General features: G+C 46.4%; 1 protein-coding gene across 2 annotated transcripts in view; it reads right to left on the minus strand.

The window, feature by feature from the left end:
* The window catches only part of SLCO3A1 (solute carrier organic anion transporter family member 3A1), a 366445-nt gene that overhangs the window by 252547 nt on the left and 92290 nt on the right, over positions 1-21608 (minus strand). The window lies entirely within an intron of this gene.

Below are 21608 nucleotides of genomic sequence, written 5' to 3' on the forward strand. Positions count from 1 at the left end.
AACCCCATAAGCCAGCCCTCTGGCCAGACCACTGGGCACACCCCTACCCTCACCCCATATTAGGAACCAGCTTGCCCGCCGCTTGGGGAGCGAGTCCACAAGGGAACCTGTTACTTGTTTTCACACCCCCTTGCTGCAACAGGCACCCCAAGAAGGCTTTGTCTAAATTTCTTAACTGGCCTCTTATCAATATCTATTGATTCAGGAAGGTCACAAGTAGGTGAATACGGAAGCCAAAGCCACTCGGAGCCCAGCCTGGCAGCTGCTGGTACCGAGAGGAGGGCTTACCAGAAGCTGGGGCAGCCAGCACGCCCAGCACTTCATCTCTTCAGGGGATATCTCTCAAGCCTCCCGGATAACACGGCTCCCCCTCGTTGGCCTTGTCCTTCTTGCTCCGCGGCTCAGAAACCTGGAGCTGCTGAAACCCCGCGGGGCTCACATGCTAAGAGAAAGGCCCCAGAGGTCTAAACCAGCTTTAGAGTCTTACGGGTGGCCTTGCACAAGGATACGGAAATCATAAAAATAATAGCAATGCTTACGTAGGGCTTCCTAAGTGCCAGCGGCTCTTCTAAGCCCCTCAGGTATATCAACATGGCCTATCAACAACCCTAAGGAGAAATTTTGCAGATGAGGGAAACTGAGGAACAGTAAAGTTGTGCAACATGCCCGAGGCCTCCGTGCCGAGAAGTGGGTGGTCAGAGAGGGTGTGTGTGTCGCAGATGGTTCCACGCCCAGGTTTCCATTGAAGAGCAGACAGTGAGTGACGATTGGCAGTGTGAGGCCACAGCCAAGGGCCCACCCAGGGGCGCCCCCACCCAGGATGAGCGATGGTGGGAGACTGTCCTCAGCCCTTAGGCCTAAAGAGGCGAGCAGAGAGAACCATGCCATGGATGCCCAGCCAGAGCTGGCCTAAGAAGGGGAAGGCAGAGCCACGGCCTAGCTGGGGTGGGGGTGGAGACAGGAAGACACATCCGAGTCATCTCTTTCTCACTCAGGGCTCCGTATAAGTGTATGCTCAATCTCTCAGTCACGTACAACTCTTTGCGACCCCATGGACTGTAGTCCACCAGGCTCCTCTGTTCATGGGATTTCCCAGGCAAGAATCCTGGAGTGGGTTGCCATCTCCTCCTCCAAAAGGGGTCTGATGTCCTGCTAAAGTCTCCCAGTGGGCCTCCATTTCATCATTAAACAGGGGAATCATGCAGCTGCTACAGAAAACAGTAAGCTGATACAGAAGACTCAGGTTCAATTCCTGGCTCAGGAAGATGCCCTGGAGAAGGAAACGCCAACCTGCTATTTTCCCATAAATAATCTTGCCTGGGAAATCTCACCAACAGAGGAACCTGGCGGGCTTCAGTCCATGGGGGTTACAAGAGAGTCCGACAGGGCTTACTGACTAAATAACACCACCCCCCCCACACACACACACAAGCACGCACACAGACACACACTCAGACACACACGCAGCCCAGAGCAAGCTCTCGGTCTCTTCCCAAGAGAATAGTTCAACCTTCTTCCTGGGCCAGTGGAACCCGCCTGCTTTCTCCCTGCCCTGGAGCAATTTTGCCCACAGTCATGCAAGGGAAGGAGGGGTGGGGGGTGAGCCTGCAGAATTAATTTCGCATTGCAGCTGCCTAACGACCTTTAATTGCACGGCTGTAGGCTTGCACGTTAATGCAGGCAAAACCAGGCCTCAGTTTAAAAGGGCATTTTCCTCCTACCCTCCACCTCTGCCTCCCTGTCAATAAATCACTCTGGTAAAATGGCAGGATGGCAAAGCCGGAGGCCAGGGGTCCAGGGGGCCCTCCCGGGCCAGATCCCTCATTAACATTTAGCAGGCCTGCCCAGATGGTCTCGAGCTCCCCGAGGAGGGGCGGGAGGGGGCCTGGGCCCGTCAGAAAGTGGCACACACAAGCCTAGAGGTGGCCGCAGTCAGAGTACTTACCCAGGTCACCCCGTGGGAAATGAGGTTCACTCAGTACAAAACACTGGCTGGCATGGGGGTATCTGGGCACAGGAGGCTCTCTGGGCTGCCAAAGGAGACCCTGAGCTTTGAAGAATACCCGCAGGTGCCCTGATGCAAACACAGCCAGGGAGGCTGAGAACGTTCACAGGACCGTGTGAGTGTGCATCCAGGTGTCCGCCGGGGGCCGAGAGGTACCAGAGCGATGCTCCTGAATGACCCTGCTGCAGTTCCCTGAACCACGGAAGGTGCTCTACATTCCTGAGGGCTGGAACATGCGCCCCAGAGCCAGACTACTCGGCTCAAGGCCTGCCCGCTGCTGCTGCTCTCCCGCTGTGTGACTCTGGGCAAGTGACTTGACTTCTCTGTGCTTCAATCAGTGGCCCACGGGGAGGGCTCGGGAACACACCAGCGGGAGGGTGGCAAGGTTCTGGGCAGCACCCTGTGCATTGTGGGGGCTGCTGATGGCTTTATAGCTGGGGAGAGGTCCTGGGCAGAGGTGGATGGAGGAAGCAGGAAGAAGGCCTAGGAGTACCAGGTCCGGGCTAGGACGCTGGATGGGGAAGAAGGGACACTGGCACCTTCTCTGGTTCCACCAGCTCACATGTCCACGTGCAGGTCCCAAGAAAGGTCCCTTTTAACAAGAGGTGTGGAGCGGGTGGGAGGACTATAGCCAGCATCCGCTGCCTTCCCCAGGCCAGAGAACAAGTGGGGAGTGGGAGGGCTGGCCCTCTGCAGAACTGTGGGGGAGACCATGTGGTCTTTTAGAGCTGGGCAGTGGGGAGTCCCGCTGCAGGGCCACGTTCCCCTCCGCAATGCCCAAGCCACTTCCCAGAAGAGGGCAGGCGCGAGGCCAAGGTTTCACCTAGAGGTGGGACAGCATCATGGTCTACGTTTAGGAAACCTCCAGGCCTGCCCTCTTTGCCCAGCTCCTCCAGAGAAGGCTAAAAGCTACTGGTGACCTAACTCTGCTTTCTTTCTCTCCTAACCCTCACATCTATCCCTCTGTGCCTCCTAAGTGTAAGATTGCTAAATTAAAAATGGCAGTCCCTGACCAAATCTAGAACTGCCAACCACTGAGGCTGTAGAGTTAGATTCTGGGGTCTGTGGATGTGGGTGCAAATGCCCACAGCACCACATACTAGCTGGGTGTTTGTGGGCAAGTTAATCGCTCTGGCCTCAGTTTCCTTACCTGTAAAATGGGAACAATACTCCTTCTTATACTTGTTTTAAGGGTTAAATCAGTAAATATACATCAAACATCTAAAGCACCTTGGCACCTAGAAAGAACTACTGGAATCATAGAAGAAACCATCTTGTAACTATGACACAAATACCTAGATACCAAAAAGCCATGTTTTCATTTTTCTATTTAAGCTGCAGTGCTGCACATGAGCTAATCCAGCCTACACACAGCTGCTGGATTAATTCTCCTCAAATGCCATATCATCCCATCACTTTTCAACTAAATGGGTTACCCCATGACTACCAGGAAAGTTGGTAGGAAGAGAAGGACAGGAGGAAAGGAAGGTTATTGAGGCGCTTCTATTTTCCTGACCATGTTCTAGCATTTTATAGACAATATTTCATTTAAACTTCAGTATTTCATTTAAACTTTGCAAGAAGTCTCATAACACAGACAGTATTCTCCACATTTTAAAGATGAAAAAATATAGGCTCAGAAAGTGGCAGTAGTTTGCACAGGATCAGTGGTGAAACTGACATCTGAATTCAACACCAAAGCCTATTTCTCTTTTAATAATAATAAAAATACTAGGAAGAGGAAGAAAGATAATTATGGTGACAGCTGATTTTCATCAAGTGCTTACTGAGCCATGTGACACTCTGAATGCTTCATATGCATTAACCTACTCATCTTGAGAATAGCCTGATGAAGTGGGTACTATAACCAATTGCACCCCCATTTTACAGATGTGAAAACTGAGGTCAAGTAACTTACCCAGGACTGCCCACCTTGGAAGTGGAATTGTTCTGATAAGTTACTCACTGTCTCAAATGAAAACTGCGCAATTTGTTCTTCCTGAATGCCCCCTTCCCTGCTTCCCTTTCCCCCAGTTTACCAGCCTCCCTATTCCTGTTAACAATGCAGCTCAGAAACCCCCTTCACTAGGCTACCTTCACAGAGACCACCTTCCTCCAAGAGCAGGGTGCAGTCATAGTGTCTAGCTCCAGCCCTTGTTCCCATAGGGCCAGCACCTGGAGAGTGCTCTCCTCATGCTCCATGCTCCTAGGAAAGGCAGAGGAATGTCAGTAGAGCAGAGTCCTTAATGTCACCTCTAATGAGCCCTCAAGAGCTCATAAGCAGAAAACATACTGTAATGTAAGTGGGTGGTTTCCATTTACATCATCAGCTGGAATGACAGCAGGTTATTTAGCTACAAAATGCAGCCATACTCTTCTCACAGAGATGAAACCCAGGGGAAACGGAGACAGAGGTGTCCTGTTTCTCTGACCCCCTTCCAGGACTGACTTTCCTTCTATGTGGACTCTGAGAGAAGAGTTGGGTCAATATTAATTATCCATACTCAGCAAATGAATGGAAGGCCCTCGGTGTCCCACAATCACAGGGACCTGATTTTAGGGACACAGACAGGGACACAAGGTGTCCATGAGGGAAACAGAATGGAACGTGGGAACTCGAGAACATCTTGGGGACTGTGGCCAAAGACGGAAACGCGGCCTCTGTGACCATCGCAGGGGCTGTAAAAGGCAGGCAGCGGTGCTCAGCCACCTCTGAAGACAGCCTGAGCCTTCACCTTGGAGAAACTTCCTCCACCTCAACTTGACCAGCAAGGGCTTCTTTATCCCAGCAGCCACGGAAATAGCCTGTACAGGCCCATCTCAGCACTACCTACATTCCTCTCCATCTGCAGAAAAGGACAGAGGAAGAGGAACAGTGCCAGGGAAAAAGTTCCAAAATTAAACAGTCATCGTAATGTCATCAGACCCCTCGGGGGTTTCTGCCCTCCAGCCCAGAGTTGTCTGAAAGAGCCTGCTGCCATGAAAGAAATGTTCAACAGCCTACACATTCCAAAACAGGAGCCAAGAGCCACGTGTGGCTCTTGTGTCTTGAAATTCAGCTGGTGGGACTTCCCTGTTGGTTCCAAGGTGAAGACTCCACACTCCTGATGCAGCGGGCACAGGTGTGATCCCTGGTGGGGGGAGCTAAGATCCTGCATGTCACATGGTGTAGCCAAAAAATAAGAAAAGAAATCCAGCCAGTGCAACTGAACAATCGCATCTTTAATTTTAGTTGGCTTGAATTCATTTAAATAGCCACATGTGGGGACTTCCCTGGCGGTCCAGTGGCTACCTGAGACTCTGCACTCCCAATGCAGGGGACCTGGGTTCGATCCCTCGTCCGGGAACCAGATCCCACATGCCACAACTAAGAGTTCCTGTGGCAACTATAAGCTCCCACTCGTCACAGCAGGGACTGAAGATCCTGCGTGCTGCCACCAAGACCCAGAGCAGCCAAATAAATAAAGATACATATTAAAAAATACTTTGGAAAGAAATAAAAACGAAAAAGATAAATCGCCATGTGTGGCTAGTGGCTACCATACTGGACAGTGCAGCTGCAGGCCATATTTAGAAAAAAATCAACTATGGCTTAAACCTACAAGCCAGGTAAAACTTGGGAGATTGGGCTTTTGCAGACATTCTGCCCTCCACTTAGTAATGCACTGAGCACTTACCACCTGCTAGGAATGGTGCATTGTCATGTCACTTCCATCAGCATCGCAGCATTGCGATTCAGAGAAACGGTATCATCGCTCCCCGTGGACCACAGGGGAAACTGAGTCGCAGAGCTCGGGAGCAATAGAGAGCCAGGATGGAGTGCTAGCGGTGCGATCCCTCGGCCACCTGCATCCCGTGCTCCGGGGCTTGCTAAGTAGCAGGGCTTTATTCTCTCCATCCAGACCTGTGAAAACTTTAATAATGAGCCTTATATTCCCAATTAGCATATGTTCCCAAGGCTAATTGTGGTGGGACGTCCCTGAAACAGTTAGAAGTTTCTGAAATAACCCATGGAGGCCGGTTAAACAACAGATCCTGCCAACAAGAAGCCTGAAAGCTCCTAAAAGGCAGGCTACGTACAGGCACTGACCGCGTTCAGTAACACGCCCCGTGCACCGTCACGAGAAACACTCCCTTGGCACCACCAGGAAGGGAGTGACAAGCCCTCTCCCTCTCCTCCCAAATCACCAGAAAATCCCCAAATCACCAGCAAACCCCCAAATCACCCTTCCTTCACCCCTAGACTTGAGGCTGAATTAACATTCAGGAGAGAGGAGGCTGAGGCTTACCCACATCTCACATATTTGACTTAACAATCCAGCTGGTTGAAGAGATTCCATCCTCATAACTCATGAGAGTGGGCTCATGTGATGTAAGGGCTACTGTGTGGCAAGAATGACCTTTGCCCTCATTGGCCTCACCTCTCCCTTGCCCCCAACCCAGGACCTGTTTTGTTTTGTTTTATTTTTTAATGTTCTCAGGTCTCTGATCCCTCAATGGATCAGAGTTGATAACAACATTGACAAAAAGTTTATTACATTGCCTTTTCTTCTCCTAACTAATGAGACCACTTCTCTCCCTCAAAGGTGCAAGACTTAGACCCTTAACATTCCTTATTTAATAAAAGCACCTGAATCAGGAAATTCCCCGAGGATGCCAACCTGCTAGAGAACACCACCTGCTGAGACAGCTCTCATTCAAAGCTCAAGGTATCACCAGGAAAAGGTGACGTTATCATCACAGCCTTGGACAGAGCCATAAGGTACAGAATTATAAAAGTCGTGGCTGAGAAAAACTAGGCTCAACACTGGAAAGAAGTTCAACCAGGAAAAAGAAAGGAAATAAAGAAACCTACAATACAGCAATGAAGCTGATCGATGCTTGTCAACCTCATGCCTCTGGCTGGTTTCAAAATGTTATGCTACAAATAAAAAAGAAAAGCCATAGGTCTGCAATGTGGCAAGTGTTGGTAATTCGTTCAGGATGGCTTTCCAAAGAGATCTCCCTGGGTTCTTGTTTTTACTATAGTGAGAGTCTGATAACTACAAAACCTGGAGTTACTATGTCAGGGAATATTGCAGCTGTCTTAAAAAGCAGTAGTTTGTCAAAGAAATGGTACGGGGTGCCCATTTGACCATTTTAAAGCCAATAAGACAGGAAGTATTTATATGAAGAAGTAGCAAGGGGACTTCCCTGTCCAGTGATTAGGAATCTGCCTTGTAATGCCAGGGATGCAGGTCAAATCCCTGGTCAGGAAACTAGGTTCTCACGTGCCACAGAGCAACTAAGCCTGAGCACAACTAGAGAGTCGGCACACCTCAACTCAGACCCGAGGCAGCCAAAATAAATGAATATTTAAAAAAAAAATAAGCATTGAGAGAAGCAGCCCTTGATGCTCTCTGAGCTCCTGCACAACTTCTGTGTGTGAGACGAAGGCAAGGCCATTGATTACCCTGCCATTTTCCAGCAAGCAATCTTGACAAAGGAGAGAACTGCCCCTTACGACAGAGAACAGGCTTGCTTACTGTCCGCTAGAAAAGCAGTGGATTCCTCAAATGCAGTGTTCCTCTCCTGGAACACAGCTCACCGCAGGAGCAGACACCTACCTATCCATCACGCCCTCCAAATCACCCCTGTGATACTGACAAGACAAAAGGGACAGTGACGACATGCAGATTGTTGTACCAGGAGTAATAAGTATTTCTCTCTGACCCATGCAGCTCATGTCTTCTGAGCAACCATGGAGTAACAACAGGCCAAGTTTTAGCTTCTAACATTATAACACTTAGGCATTAATAAAAGCCAATTCTAGACTCAACAAGGAGCTCAAGGCAAAGTAGTGACCATTTGAAAAAGAAAGAAAGAAATCTAGGGACAGGGCACATGGGCAGGCAGACTATTAATTGCCCAGGGGTTATAACTTCCTTACTCATAAAAACCACAAATCCAGGCTCTTGCAATTCTAAAGCAAAGTGTGGTATATGAGAGCACATACAAAATCCGTGCTCTGCATTCAAGCTGCCAGACGCCAGCTGTGAGACTTTGAGCAAGTCATCTAACGCACCTCCCCATGCCTCAGTTTCTTCATCTGTAGAATGGGGACAGCAGCAGTGCCTACTCCAGAGGGTGACTATTACGAGAATTATTGAGTGAATTTGTGTTAAGCACTAAGAACAGGGCACAGCACAGAGTAAATGCCACAGGGGTATTTGCTGTTATTACCACCGGCTCTCAAAATTCAGTGATTCTATGTCTCTATACAATGTTAATTATCCTAATTCTTCATCTAACACCATGTTCCTTTATTTACAGCTTATATTGTCAAGGAAAGTCAGGTGGAGGAAAATGTATATAATAGCTACCTTTTATTCAAGAAAAGGGAGATATTAATATGCAAGTGTATTTGATAACATTTTTAATACAGAAAAATAAAAACTCAAAACAAACAAACAAATGGCTAGTGTAAAGGTGAGGGAAGGTCTAGATGGCAGTGACTGGTTTAGAAGTTAGACTTCTCAGACTATTCCTGTTTTGTAGATTTGACTTTGAAACCATGTAGTTTACATAATTATAAAAACTTATGTGTTAAGAAGTAATCTATAAAAATCAAAAGCAACATGGGATGAGTTTAACTGCTCATTGAATTAGAGTCCTAACCACACAGAGAAAAGCCAATGTCAATGATTTTTAAACATAGTAATATAACTATATACCCCAATAGGACATGCTTTAAGGACAAAAAGAGCTAGACAAAAATCTGATTAGTGAAATTTTTATCATCTTTGTAATATTATGATGTGTAAGAGGTAGTCATGCACGTGTGCTCATGTCTAACTCTTTGTGACCCCATGGACTGTAGCCTACCAGGCTCCTCTGTCCATGGAATTTTCCAGGCAAGAACAATGGAATGGGTTGCCATTTCCTTCTCCAGGGGATCTTCCTGACCTAGGGATTGAACCAGTCTCCTGAGTCTCCTGCATTGGCAGGAGGATTCTTTAACAATGTACCACCTGGGAAGCTATAAGAAGTGTGAGTGTGTATCAGTGTGAGTGTGAGTGTGTTTGTGTATTCTTATATTGGGTTAACCAAAATTTTTGTTTGGGTTTCCTATCAGATGTTACAGAAAAACCCAAAGGAACTTACTTTTTGGCTAACCCCATATATAGGGCCACAAAGGTGAAAATGGGTGTCTTTTTATTCATAAGGAGCCCTATTCCATCACAATGGGTTTATGTCAATGACTACTGATCCCACCACAGGTGGGGCCAGGAGAACCAACCCTGTGATGTGTGATCAGAAGGTTGAAACTTTCAATCCCAATTAGAAGGCTAAAACTTTCAATCCCACCCCCTGATTTCTGGGGTGAAGAGAGGGGCTTGAGGCTGAATCAGTGACACTGGCAAATGATTTAGTCAATTATGTCTATGTAATGAAGCCTCCATCAAAGCCCCACAGGACAGCACTGTGGTCCCTCGTTTCAGAGAGCGCCTGAGTCTGGGAACCGCAAGGCTTCCCTGTGCTGGGCCCCAAGCTCCTCTGTCAGACCTCACCCTGGGCATCTCTTCACCTGGTTGCTGATGCATAGACTTTAACGTCCTCGTATAAAACACCAGTAATCCGGTGAGTAAATGATTATTTCTGAGCTCTGTGAGCCACTCCAGCAAACGAATGGAACCTAACCACAGGGTCATAGGAACCTATGATTTACATGCTTCAGTTAGAAGCCCAGGTAACAATCTGGGCTTACAAATAACATCTGAAATGGAAGGAGGTTTTGCAGGAATGAGCCCTTTACCTGGCACCCTCACTCTATCTCCAGACAGACAGGGTCAGGGGTGAGTTGATCTCGTGGACACCACAAAGCCTTGTGGGTGTGGGGAGGCCTCCACAGGAACACCTTAGAACTAGGTCCAAAAGGTTCCTGCTGTGGCTGCTAAGTCGCTTCAGTCGTGTCCAACTCTGTGCGACCCCATAGACGGCAGCCCACCAGGCTCCTCTGTCCCTGGGATTCTCCAGGAAAGAATACTGGAGTGGGTTGCCATTTCCTTCTGCAAAGCACGGATGAATGCTAAGTCACTTCAGTCGTGTCTGACTTGTGCGACCCTATGGACAGCAGCCCACCAGGCTCCTCCATCCACTGGATTCTCTAGGCAAGAATACTGGAGTGGGTTGTCATTTCCCTCGCCATAAAGGTTCCTGCTTTTCTTATTGCAATACCATCTCAGGGCTTCCCTGGTGGGTCAGAAGGTAAAGAGTCTGCCTACAATGTGGGAGACCTGGGTTTGATCCCTAGGTCAGGAAGATCCCCTGGAGAAGGGAATAGCAACCCATTCCAGTATTTTTGTCTGGAGAATTCCATGGACAGAAGAGCCAGGAGGGCGACAGTCCAAGGGATCGCAAAGAGTCAGACAGGACTGAGCAACTAACACTTTCACTTTCATCTCAGGATAATAAAATAGTTGAAATAAGGAAGTTCTTTTAATAGAAAATGAAGAAGGAATGCTAGAATTCAAATGTTACCACAATTAAGACCACGATCAACTACGGCTGTCAACACCATAGTGAGGACCAGACAGTATGTCTTATAAAGGAAGTACACATCACCACTGAGAAGTATTTTTGGCACCAAAAAAAAAAAAGAAATAATAATAATAACCTGATCAGCCCTCTAGCTCTAGCAATCAACTTACAAGAAATGCAAGTAGGAAATAGAAGAAGGTGTTAAAAAGAACCACCCAGACTGTAAAAAACTGTAGGAGAAATGATACAGTTTCTTTATCTGGCAAGAGGAAAGAGAGAAAAACCTACAGAGAGTCACACTTAAGAGACAAGGCAACAAATTGCAAAGCACAGAGTTTTGAGGATCTGATTAAACACTTTTATCTGAGAGGAATGCAGAAATTTGAACACTGAGTAGTATCTATTGATAATAAGCAACTGTTATTAATTCCTAAGGCATGACAATGATGTTGTGATTAGGTTTTCAGAGAGTTCTCATCTTTGAGAAATACTAGTTATCCAAAAATGATGCACACATCTGAAAATTTCTGAAACAATACACCTGAAATAATCAAGGAGAGAGATTACGAGGCAACAGAGATGAAAGAAAGGTCACGTTTTTATAACGATCAGGCCATCGGCACGCAGGTTCATTCAACTATCCTTTCTCCTTTTGGATATGTCTCAAATTTCCCATGATAATAAAAAGAAATTGGTTATTCTACAAAATCTCAATTCTGGGGCCAGATACAAACAGTAGACATTATGTTCAAATTTTATCACTCACATATCAAAAGAGACGACTTTGGACAAGGTGCTTTATTCTGCGGAGCCTCAGTTTCCTATGCTGTAAGATGGTCATGAAAAGATAAAATGAGGAAACATAATGCTGAGCTCAAGGCCCAGCACAGGGTGCATTCTCCCAGTGGAGCTGCCCACCCCCACAGCTTTCTAAGGGCTCATCACCACTGCAGACAGCAAGCTGGGGAGCCTAATCTTCCATCCTGACTTGAAATTAGAAAGTTTAATGCTAACAGATTATTTGCTTGATTATCTCCAACAGGAGTGAAATGATTTCTTAAAAGGACACGCCTGGGACTTCCCTGAAGGTCCAGTGATTAAGACTCCATGCTTCAAATGCAGGGGTTGCAGGTTCGATCCCTGATTCGGGAACTAAGATCCCACACGCTGCTCAGGGCAGAAAAAAAAGAACATGTTTTGTCCTTGGTGTGACGAATAACAACAATCTCTGCTTTCTCCTTTCCCCTACATGTGCACAAAGTGAGGGGCTCCTTCTTGGGCTACGTCCATGATTCATAGGAAATCAACACCACCTCCCCAGATGTAAACACTCCCAAGTTCTGAAACCATTTCTCCCAGACATCCAGACTGCCAGCTCAGACATCTCCTTCCTTTCTGAGCCTGGGCAAGAGGCTCTGCCATGTTATTTTCTTGCCTGGATAGTGCATCACATCAGGGAACAGCATCTGACACCTCAAACGAGGAGTTTACACAAGTTCTTGCTTTAACAAGCTGAACACGGTTTTTTTTCTGTAATAGCAGCCATGGTTTGGCCTGTGTTTCTGCAAGGCACCGTGTCACTGCTTATGCTTGTAAAATATTCCTGAGCACATTTGGTCAATAGTTCACAACTCCACATAGACAAATGTGGTGGCGGGTTGCTATTAGCCTGGCGTTTCATTCTGCCTTATCTTTTGAGCTCTAGCTTTGTGACAGTTGCTGATAGAGTTTGCCGGGAACACTTTCATTGGAGAAAGAACTACTGGGCTCAAATCCCCACACTGTCCCCTGCTGGGCTGGTTATTCAATCTGTGTCGATTGCCTTCCATAAAATACAGACAATGAAATCTAACTCAAAAGATTATTTTGGAAACCACACCAGATAATAAACTAAAGACATAGTATACAGTCTCTGGCACACGGAAAGTGCATATAAGCATCCGCCAATGTCTCCACTACTCCTACAGGCTGCTGGAGTAGTGGGTCTGAATCCTCCCGGGATCCCCCGTGCCCTGACTGACACATAGTAAGTTCTCCACGGCTTCCCTGGTGTCTCAGACAATAAACAACCTGCCTGCAATGCAGGAGACCCAGCTTCAGTCCCTGGGTTGGGAAGATGCCAAGGAGGAGGCGATGGCTACCCAGTCCAGTATTCTTGCCTGGAGAATCCCATGGACAGAGGAACATGGTGGACTCCATGGGGTCGCAAAGAATCGGACACAACTGACCAACTAACACTTCCAAGTTCCCAGTCAGTGTTTGTTAAATCAATGAGTGAATGAATAAAATGTAGACAGTTGGATTTAACCTGCCTCTACTTGTGAAAAAGGGTCAAATTATTTTTAGTATATCAAAAATTGCAGTACTACTATTTCAAACACCCGCACTATATTAATACATACAAGCATATTATTATCCTTCACTAAGCATGTAAGAAACTTCAGAAAAATTCCATGCAGATGCCCTGGAACTTCTGTAACAAAGGCTCCAGAAAATTCTCTCCAGATTCCTAAGAATTCAGAATGTGCTTTGGAGCAGTAGCACCATGGAAAGAATTTGGAGACATATCAGATTGGGAGCAGCAAGACACATCCGGGGTAGACACAAGTGTCTGCCTGAGAGGGGCTGAGAACCTGGTCTGGAGCAGGGAATGCAGAGGGAACTGGGAGCCAGACACGAGGGATCTCCAGGAGTCGTGACCAGTAAGAGGCGAAAGTGAAAGTGTCAGCTGCTCTGTCAGGGCTGACTCTTTGCAACCCTAGGGACTGTAACCGGCCAGGCTCCTCTGTCATGGGATTCTCCAGGCAAGAATACTGGAGTGGGTTGCCATTCCCTCCCCCAGAGGATCTTCCCAAGTCAGGGATCAAACCTGCGGCTCCCACATTGCAGGCAGATTCTTTACTGTGTGAGCCCCCAGGAAAGTCCCCAGTATGAGGTGAGTGAAAGTCAATCGTGTCCAACTCTTTGCGATCCCATGGACTCAGCCTGCCAGGCTCCTCTCCGCGGAATTCTCCAGGCCAGAATGCTGGAGTGGGTAGCTATTCTCTTCTCCAGGAGTAAGAGGTGCTGGCTTTTAAATGTGTGTGTGTCGGGGAGGGGAGGCAGGGGAGAAGATGGTAGGTCAATGACAAAGCAAACTTGGGAGGAAATGAAGGAATTGAATTCTGGACTTAAGCTGAGCTTGACACCCAAGTAAATGTCAGTTAACAAGCCAGAAATAGGTTGCACACAGATGTTCACAGCAGCATTATTCGCAGTAGCCAAGAAGTGGAAGCAGTCCAAACGTTCATCAGGGAATGAATGGCTAAACCAAATGTGGGAATATGCATACAAAGGGATATGATTCAGCTTTGAAAGAGGAAATTCTGACACCTGTTACAGCATGGATGCACCTTGAGGACATAATACAAAGTGAACAGACAAACACCCTGTGATTCCACGTATATGAGCTAACCAATAGTCAAACCCATAAAGACAGAAGCAGTAGAGTGGCTGTCAGAGGCTGGGAGTTGTTTAGTGGATACAGGGTTTTGGTTTTTTAAGATCATGAAGTTTCGGAGCTCTGATGCACAATAATGTGAGTATGCTTAACACTACTGAACAGCACATTGGAAAATGGTTACCTTGTAAATTTTATGTCCTGACTTTTTTAAACCACAATTAAAACTTTTAATTAAAAAGAAAAAAGCTAGAAATATGGATCCAGAGTCATGAATGGGAAGAGTTCACTTGCCCAAATTTCCAACTCCATTCCTGATTGATTCGGAGATTGAACACTTGGTCACTCACACCTGATTTCTGCCCCCTGAACCTTCTCTATCCCCCATGCAGACCAGTAAAAAAGGGGTCACTTGTCCACAGGCCACGAACAAGACTTCAGTAAAGTGTGGCTTGAAGACCTCACTTCATTGCACTTTGCAGATACTGGTTGCTGAATTTTAAAATACGTATTTATTTGGCTGTGCCGGGTCTTAGGTGCAGCACTCAGGACCTTTTTTTTTGCTGCGTCAGGCACGATCCTTCACTGTGGCACATGGACTCTGGAGTTGTGGCTCTCAGGTTCAGTAGTTGTGGCACATGAGCCTAGTCACCCCTCAGCGTGTAGGATTTTAGTTCCCCAAACAGGGATTAAACCCATGTTCCCTGCATTGCAAGGCAGACTCTTAACCACTGGACCACCCGGGAAATTCCAACATTGCATTTTTCACAAATTCATGGCAGCAACCCTGATGCAGGCAAGCATCAGGCAAGCCTATAGGAACCATTTTTCCAACACCATTTGCTCACTTTGTGTCTCTGCTGTGTTTGGATAATTCCTGCAAAATTTCAAACCCTTCACCAGCAAAAAGATTACAACTCACTGCAGGCTCAAAGGATGGTTAGCATTTTTCAGCAATAAAATATTTCTTAATTAAGTGATACACATTGGTTTTTTAAGACATAATGCTACTGCAAACTTAATAACTGAGTACAATATAGTTTAATATAAACAGGAGGGCTTCCCAGGTGGCTCAGTTAAAGAATGCCGGAGATGTGGGTTTTGACCCCTGGGGTCAGGAAGTTATCCTGGAGAAGCAAATGGCAACACATTTCAGTATTCTTGCCTGAAAAATGCCATGGACAGAGGAGCCTGGTGGTCTACAGGCCATAGCATTGCAAAGAGTCAGACATGACAGAGCGACTGGTCATGCACACACGCACAGAGTAGTATAAACATAACTTTTTATGTGTTGGGAAACCAATAAATTCTTGTAGCTCACTTTATCGCGCTATTTGCCTTATTGCAATGGCCTGGAACAGAACTTGCCATTACTCCATGGTCTGCCTGTACATGGGAGAGTGTTCAGCTACTTGGACATCAGGTCCCCCAGGCTGACTAAAGGAGGGCTCTGTCACCATCTGATCCATCCTGTAACTACCTTATCCTGCTAACGAAGTTCATTGCCATAAATAGTCTACGCTTGAAGTTCTTCCAAACCCCACAGGGCTGAACAACAGTGGAGGCCGATTATTTCCCCAGGAAGAAAGACCCCTGGGAACTGACCGTCTTTTAACCTGTTGATGTCTACCTGTTTTCTTTCTCCCATGTTCATCTCTGGTCCACAAAGTCTTTCTCATCCTACCTTCTCACCAGTTTTGTCTCAGTTACGGTCTAGTAGGTTCTAAAATCACTCCCCAACTTACACAGAAAAGCAAGGCAGCAGAGCCAAGCCTGGGAGTGAAAACAAGTCAAGTCCAAGTTGCATAACAGGGGTGAACGTTCACCAATTAAACGCTGCTGGGTCTCCAATGTAAACAAAACCGTCTGGGGCGGGTGCTTCTCTCACTCTGCTACAGGGAGATTGTGAAAACAAGTCACGTGGGGTTTCTGGTGGGAAGAAAGCTTTATCTGATGAGAGTTTAAAAAATTCCCATGGGGAAAACCAGGGCCTGAGCGGTCTGTACCCATGAGACCTCTCCTGGACCGGAAATTCATCACCATTTCATACTTTATTGCTAAAACAACCCACAACTTTAGGTATCTAGTATAGCAAAAAAAAAAAGAGAGAGAGAGAAAGAAAACATTAGGTAGTTAAGCCATTTTTAGCAGCAATGCAGACTTGGGGTCCTATTTACGCTGGTGGTGTATCACACTGTCTATGGACAGGGAAGGGGAGCCTATGGTGGGAAAGATACCAGGTAATGGAGTTGTTTAGTTGCTAAATCGTGTCTGACTCTTTGCAGCCTCGTGGACTGTAGCCTGCCAACCTCCTCTGGGACTTGCCAGCCAAGCGTACTGGAGTGGGTTTCCACTTCCTTCTCCAGGGCAATCTCCCCAACCCAGGGACAGAATCTGCATCTCCTGCGTTGGCAGGTGAGTTCTTCAGCACTGTGTCCCCGGGCCTTGCCACCTGCACGCCCCAGAACAAGTCACTCAGCCTCCCTCAGCCTCAGATTCCCCGTCGGTACGCGGAGAATAACAATCCTGGGGAGCAAGGGGGACCACGTGCAGAGCTCCCGTCTCCCGTCAGATGTACAGCATGGAGTCCACAGTGACAGCGAGTGTCCTGCGTGTCGCTGCAGTCATTACTCAAACCCACGGGTGCTTAACACACTTGTCTAAACAAACTGACAGCTGCTAAGTGTTCTTCGTGACAACAAGAGATCCTAAAATTAGACACTTGCTCACGGCCAGCAACAAGGCCAGTGTTAGAAAAAGTAAGACAAAAGCACCAGTGTGGGAGACGTTTTGTCCTTTACACAGCTTGATGGCTTTTGAATTTTGTCTTTAGTCCCAGAATCACAAAGCATTAATGCTTAACTTAAACCAATACAGTTGGTCTGGCTGGATCAAGACAAGATTTTTTCCCCTGTGATACAAAATGTACAGACTGAGGCCAGGGCAGGGGAAACGATCTAGATCTAAGAATAAACATCACTGGGTTTCGAAAGGTTCCCAGTGTCCATACACAATTTTAGAATCTATTAGATCCTTGCTGTGTTAATGAGGTCTCTTGCTGGGAATCCAAATTCCCTTTGTAAACTCCATTAACAACCCACGAGGCAGGTGGGCAGCTGTGAATGTGCTTATGGTAATAATGCCTTGCCCAGGAAGGGAGGCAGTGGGAAATCACATCCATTTGCATCACATGCCTAGAACCTTGGAGAGAAAGGGGGGAAAGCATGTTTCCTTGGAGATTAGGATGAGCTCGCCTCCAAGCCCCCCTGCACCTCTCATACTGGAAATAAGAGGCAACAGTAATTGCTAAAGATGGTAAGGTTTCTCAAATGCAGCAACTATCCTAAAAACTTTGGGATAAAATATTACCCACAAAAAGTCTGCCAAGTTTATTTATGTCCTCAGATGATTTTTTTTAATTTTTTTTAATTGAAGTGTAGTTGATTCCCAATAAGTTAGTTTCAAATGCATAACAGTGATTCAGTTTTGCATATATGTGTATTTTTTCCAGATTCTTTCCCCTTAAAGGTTATTATAACATATTGGTATAGTTCCCTGTGCTACACAGTAGGTCCTTGTTGGTTACCTACTTTATATATAGTAAGTGCATCTATGTTCACTGAGCTTCTCCAATGCACAGTGGTAAAGAAACAGATGAGGGTTCGATCACTGGGTCAGGAAGATCTCCTGGAATAGGAAATGGCAACTTCCTCCAGTATCACTGCTGGGAAAATCCCATGGACAGAGGAGCCTGGCAGGCTATAGTCCATGGGGTTGCAAAGTCGGACACTGCTGAGGCACAAGCAGAAGGATATATTCGTTACAACCTAATTGATCTCTCCTCTCCCTTTTTCTCTTTGATAACTGTAAACCTGTTTTCGATGTCTGCTTTGTAAATAAGTTCATTTGCATCTTTTTAATTTGGAGAGGGGGATTCAGCATTCTCAGATGAGTTTTTGGGGACCCCTCACAACTTTTTGCCTATTTGTTTTCCTTTTAATTGCCCCAAAAGAATTTCCTTAGTAAGAACACATGGAAAGTTTTGATTTTGAGAGTTCAGATTCCATTAATGATTCAAGTGCATTTTTAAAATGTTTTTGCTTTTAGAGAAAGGAAAAGTTTTTATTTTTCCTATCTGTGCATCAAACTGGCACAGAAAATTTGCTGAATATTATCCAAAACACCCAGGGTTAGGCTGAAAGAAGGGATGGAAAATTTCAGCCTCCAAAGAATTTATTTATGGGGGGTTGGAGGGGAAGGAACAGGAGGATGAGGGCCGAGAGGGTGTCTCCAGTACCACTGAGAACACATTCTGACTTTTCACCCACAGTTGCCTAAGTGATGCTCCAAATGCTTCCTGTTGTAAGTACTGTGTCTCCCAAGGGAACAGAGCAAGTTGAGGGCTGAGCAGTGATCAACATTCCAGTCCCCAAATGCCATCCGTCACACCACACAACCTATCACCTCCACTATCTCGGTTTATCTCATCCCCAGTCTCCGGTCATCAGGGTCTGCTTAACATAAAGAGTTTCAGGGGTTTTAACCTTTCTGGGGTCAAAAACCTCTTAGAGAATCCACTGAAAGGTTCCATGCCAAGAGTGTGTACATGTATTTCCAAACCACCTTCAAAGGTTGTGGACAACTCCCCCTAAAGCACATCCAACAACCTTTAGCTTCAAATAGCCCAGCTAAGCAGCACTCAATTTCTCTTGACATTCTCCAGGCAAATTCACCAAGCGCAATTCTCAAGACTCCATGTAAGTTTCTATCAGTGTCCAAAACAGATAATCACAAAGGACCTACTATACAGCACAAGGAACTCTACTCAATACTCTATAATACCCTATAGGAGAAAAGCATTTGAAAAGAGAATAGATACATGTAAACGTGCAACTGAATCAATCTGCTCTGCACCTGAAACTAACACATTAGTTTTGGTTTTTACTGGGGTATAGTTGCTTTACAACGTTGCGTTAGGTTCTGCTGTACAATGAAGTGAATCGGCTATATGTACACATACATTCCTTCCCTCTTGGACTTTCCTCCTGCTCCCTTCTACCCCTCGAGGTCTCCACAGAGCACCGAGCTGAGCTCCCTATAACACAACACGGCTAATCAACTATATTCCAATATAGAATAAGATATTTTTTAATTAAAAAGCAATTAAAAGTTCTGAGTGTCCTTGAGCCACCGAATGCTTTAGAATCTTCAGATTTTATCTGCCACGTGGGCAAAACCAAGCATGTGCCTACACACACACACACATACGGCTTGGCAAAAATAAATGGCAAAGCTGAACTGGGACTGGAACATATTCACTTAGTTTATTCATTCCTGACACTATGAAGTCATTAGAGGAAGTAAGGGTAGCTTTGGCGAGCACAGCCGTGCGAAGCAGCCAGGGTTGGTTATGCTTTTTCCATCCAATAAATAGCACCGCTGAATAAGTTTCATGGGCTCAACACTCTCCTGCCCACATAAGCAATTTGCTATTAAATACTTATTGTTCCTGCACAAAGCCTGCCAACCAGGTTATTTTTAAAGACTTTTACTTGTTTTTGTTTTTTTTTTTTTCTTTTTTTTCAGGGGAGGGGGAGTGGGTAGGGAGAAAGTGGAAGGGGCATACTTGTGGCCTCAGGGTCCCTATCCTGCATCTTATCTTAAATGTCTATGAAATAAAGAAAAGGAGAACTAAACCAGAACCTTCAAGCTAATCCTTTGACTGGATGTATAGGGTCATGCGTTCATTAGTTCTTTAGAGTAAGAACACTATGAACAGCCAGTGTTTTGATCAGCAGACAGCTGTCTTACATGAGGACTGAAACACCCAACCCGTGGGAAGGTGCTTAGTCAGACCTCAAAAGGACATCGATCCAGCCCAACTCTGACCTGACGTGACAAGCATTTAAGCTGCATTAGGCAGGATCCTCTGGAGGAAGAGATGGCAGCCCACTCCAGAGTTCTTGCCTGGAGAATCCCATGGACAGAGCAGCCTGGCGGGCTACAGTCCACGGGATCACAGAGAGTCTGAAACAGCTGAAGTGACTTGGCATGGGCAGGATCCTGGGGCTTCCCTGGTGGCTCAGCAATAAAGACCCTGCCTGCAGTGCAGGAGACCAGGGTTCAATCCCTGGGTCGGGAAGATCCCCTGGAGGAGGGCACGGCAACCCACTCCTGTATTCTTGCCTAGAAAATCCTGTGGACAGAGAGGCCTGGCTGGCTGCAGTCCACAGGGTCGCAGAGAGTTGGACATGACTGAAGGGACTAAGAGGCAGCTTCGGCGGGATCCTCGTCCACAGCATTTGACTGCAAATGCTGGAAGGGATCATTTATGTGCTCAAGGGGATTCTAAGGAGAATGCCAGTTGGAATTCAAGCTGCAGGCATGGCAGGATCCAGGGAGCCCGTGTGCCCTCTCTCATTCCTGATGGGTGGGCTACTTTCCTTTGAGATCAACTTCATCACATGTGAAAATAAAGATGGACATTGGAATCTGTGGGCATACAGGGGTATTACAGCTTTCAGTCCTGGAAGAGAAAGTGAGAAATCTCTCTCTACCCCCCACCCAGCCCTCCAGTCCATTTTTCAAACCTCATGCTGGACTCTGGTTGTCTCACTCCTGTGGCCAACCATTGCAGACCAGAATCTTTCTGTGTGTCATGTCTGGCCATGCCTGGACCATCTCTGCTCATCTCTGGAAGTCCATAAGAACCACCTGCGGTGGGGAGATCCAGTTTCCCAGTGAAAACAATGAGCTTCTAGACATACCAAAACAAACATCCAGAACACAGACTCTTCTGTGAAGCATTTTAACACTGAAGAATTCTCTAGCAAAGAAGAACTCACATCCCACTGAAGAGGAAGGTCATTAACCTATAATCCCAAATCTAACAACAGCAAGCCACAACCCTCTACAGAAACCAAACCCTTCATGGCTCTCGCAGAAAGCTTCCTGTAGGTGAAAGGAAAAAAGGAAGTCAAGCCAAGACTATTCTAAGAAAGGGGAAGTAAAAGGTCAGAACTAAACTAAAGAAAAGATGATGCATGTTATTCAGGAAAATACAACACCTCCAAAGCGTTCATCGAAGCGTAATGCCTGTGTTACAGTCAAGAAGAGAAATAGTAGAAAGGGGTCTGCTGTCCCCCCCAGCACAGTAAGAGGCTGGTGGTAAAGAAGTAATAAACGGGAGACTCTGAGGGGCTACGGAAGGAAAATTCCCTTGTGTGCCTCTTCACCGTCCCCAGGAATCTTCTCTAGGTCAGCCTGGGCCCTCTCTGGTCTTCCTATCTATCAGACACCATGTCGCTGTGTTCCCAAACCCCTGAGCATGGGACTTCCCTGGAGGTCCAGGGGTTAACACTCCGAGCTTCCACTGTAACACTCTGAACTTCCATGGATTCAATCCCTTGTCAGGGAACTGAGATCCAGCTTGCTGCATGGCATGGCCAAATAAAAAAAAAAAAAAAAAGAAATTAATTAAAAAAAAAAAATTAAAATCCCTGAGCAAAGATGCTTTCACACACAGAATCAACATCCACAAGCCCCAACCAGCCCCATATATGATTGGTTTCCCAATGCGCCCCTCAGGGAACCTTCAAGAGGATTCTTCTTCCTCTCCCTGCAGTCCTCCCCACGTGGCGCTAC

Source organism: Muntiacus reevesi, chromosome 15 (genome assembly GCF_963930625.1).
Source record: "Muntiacus reevesi chromosome 15, mMunRee1.1, whole genome shotgun sequence".
Classification (NCBI taxonomy): domain Eukaryota; kingdom Metazoa; phylum Chordata; class Mammalia; order Artiodactyla; family Cervidae; genus Muntiacus; species Muntiacus reevesi.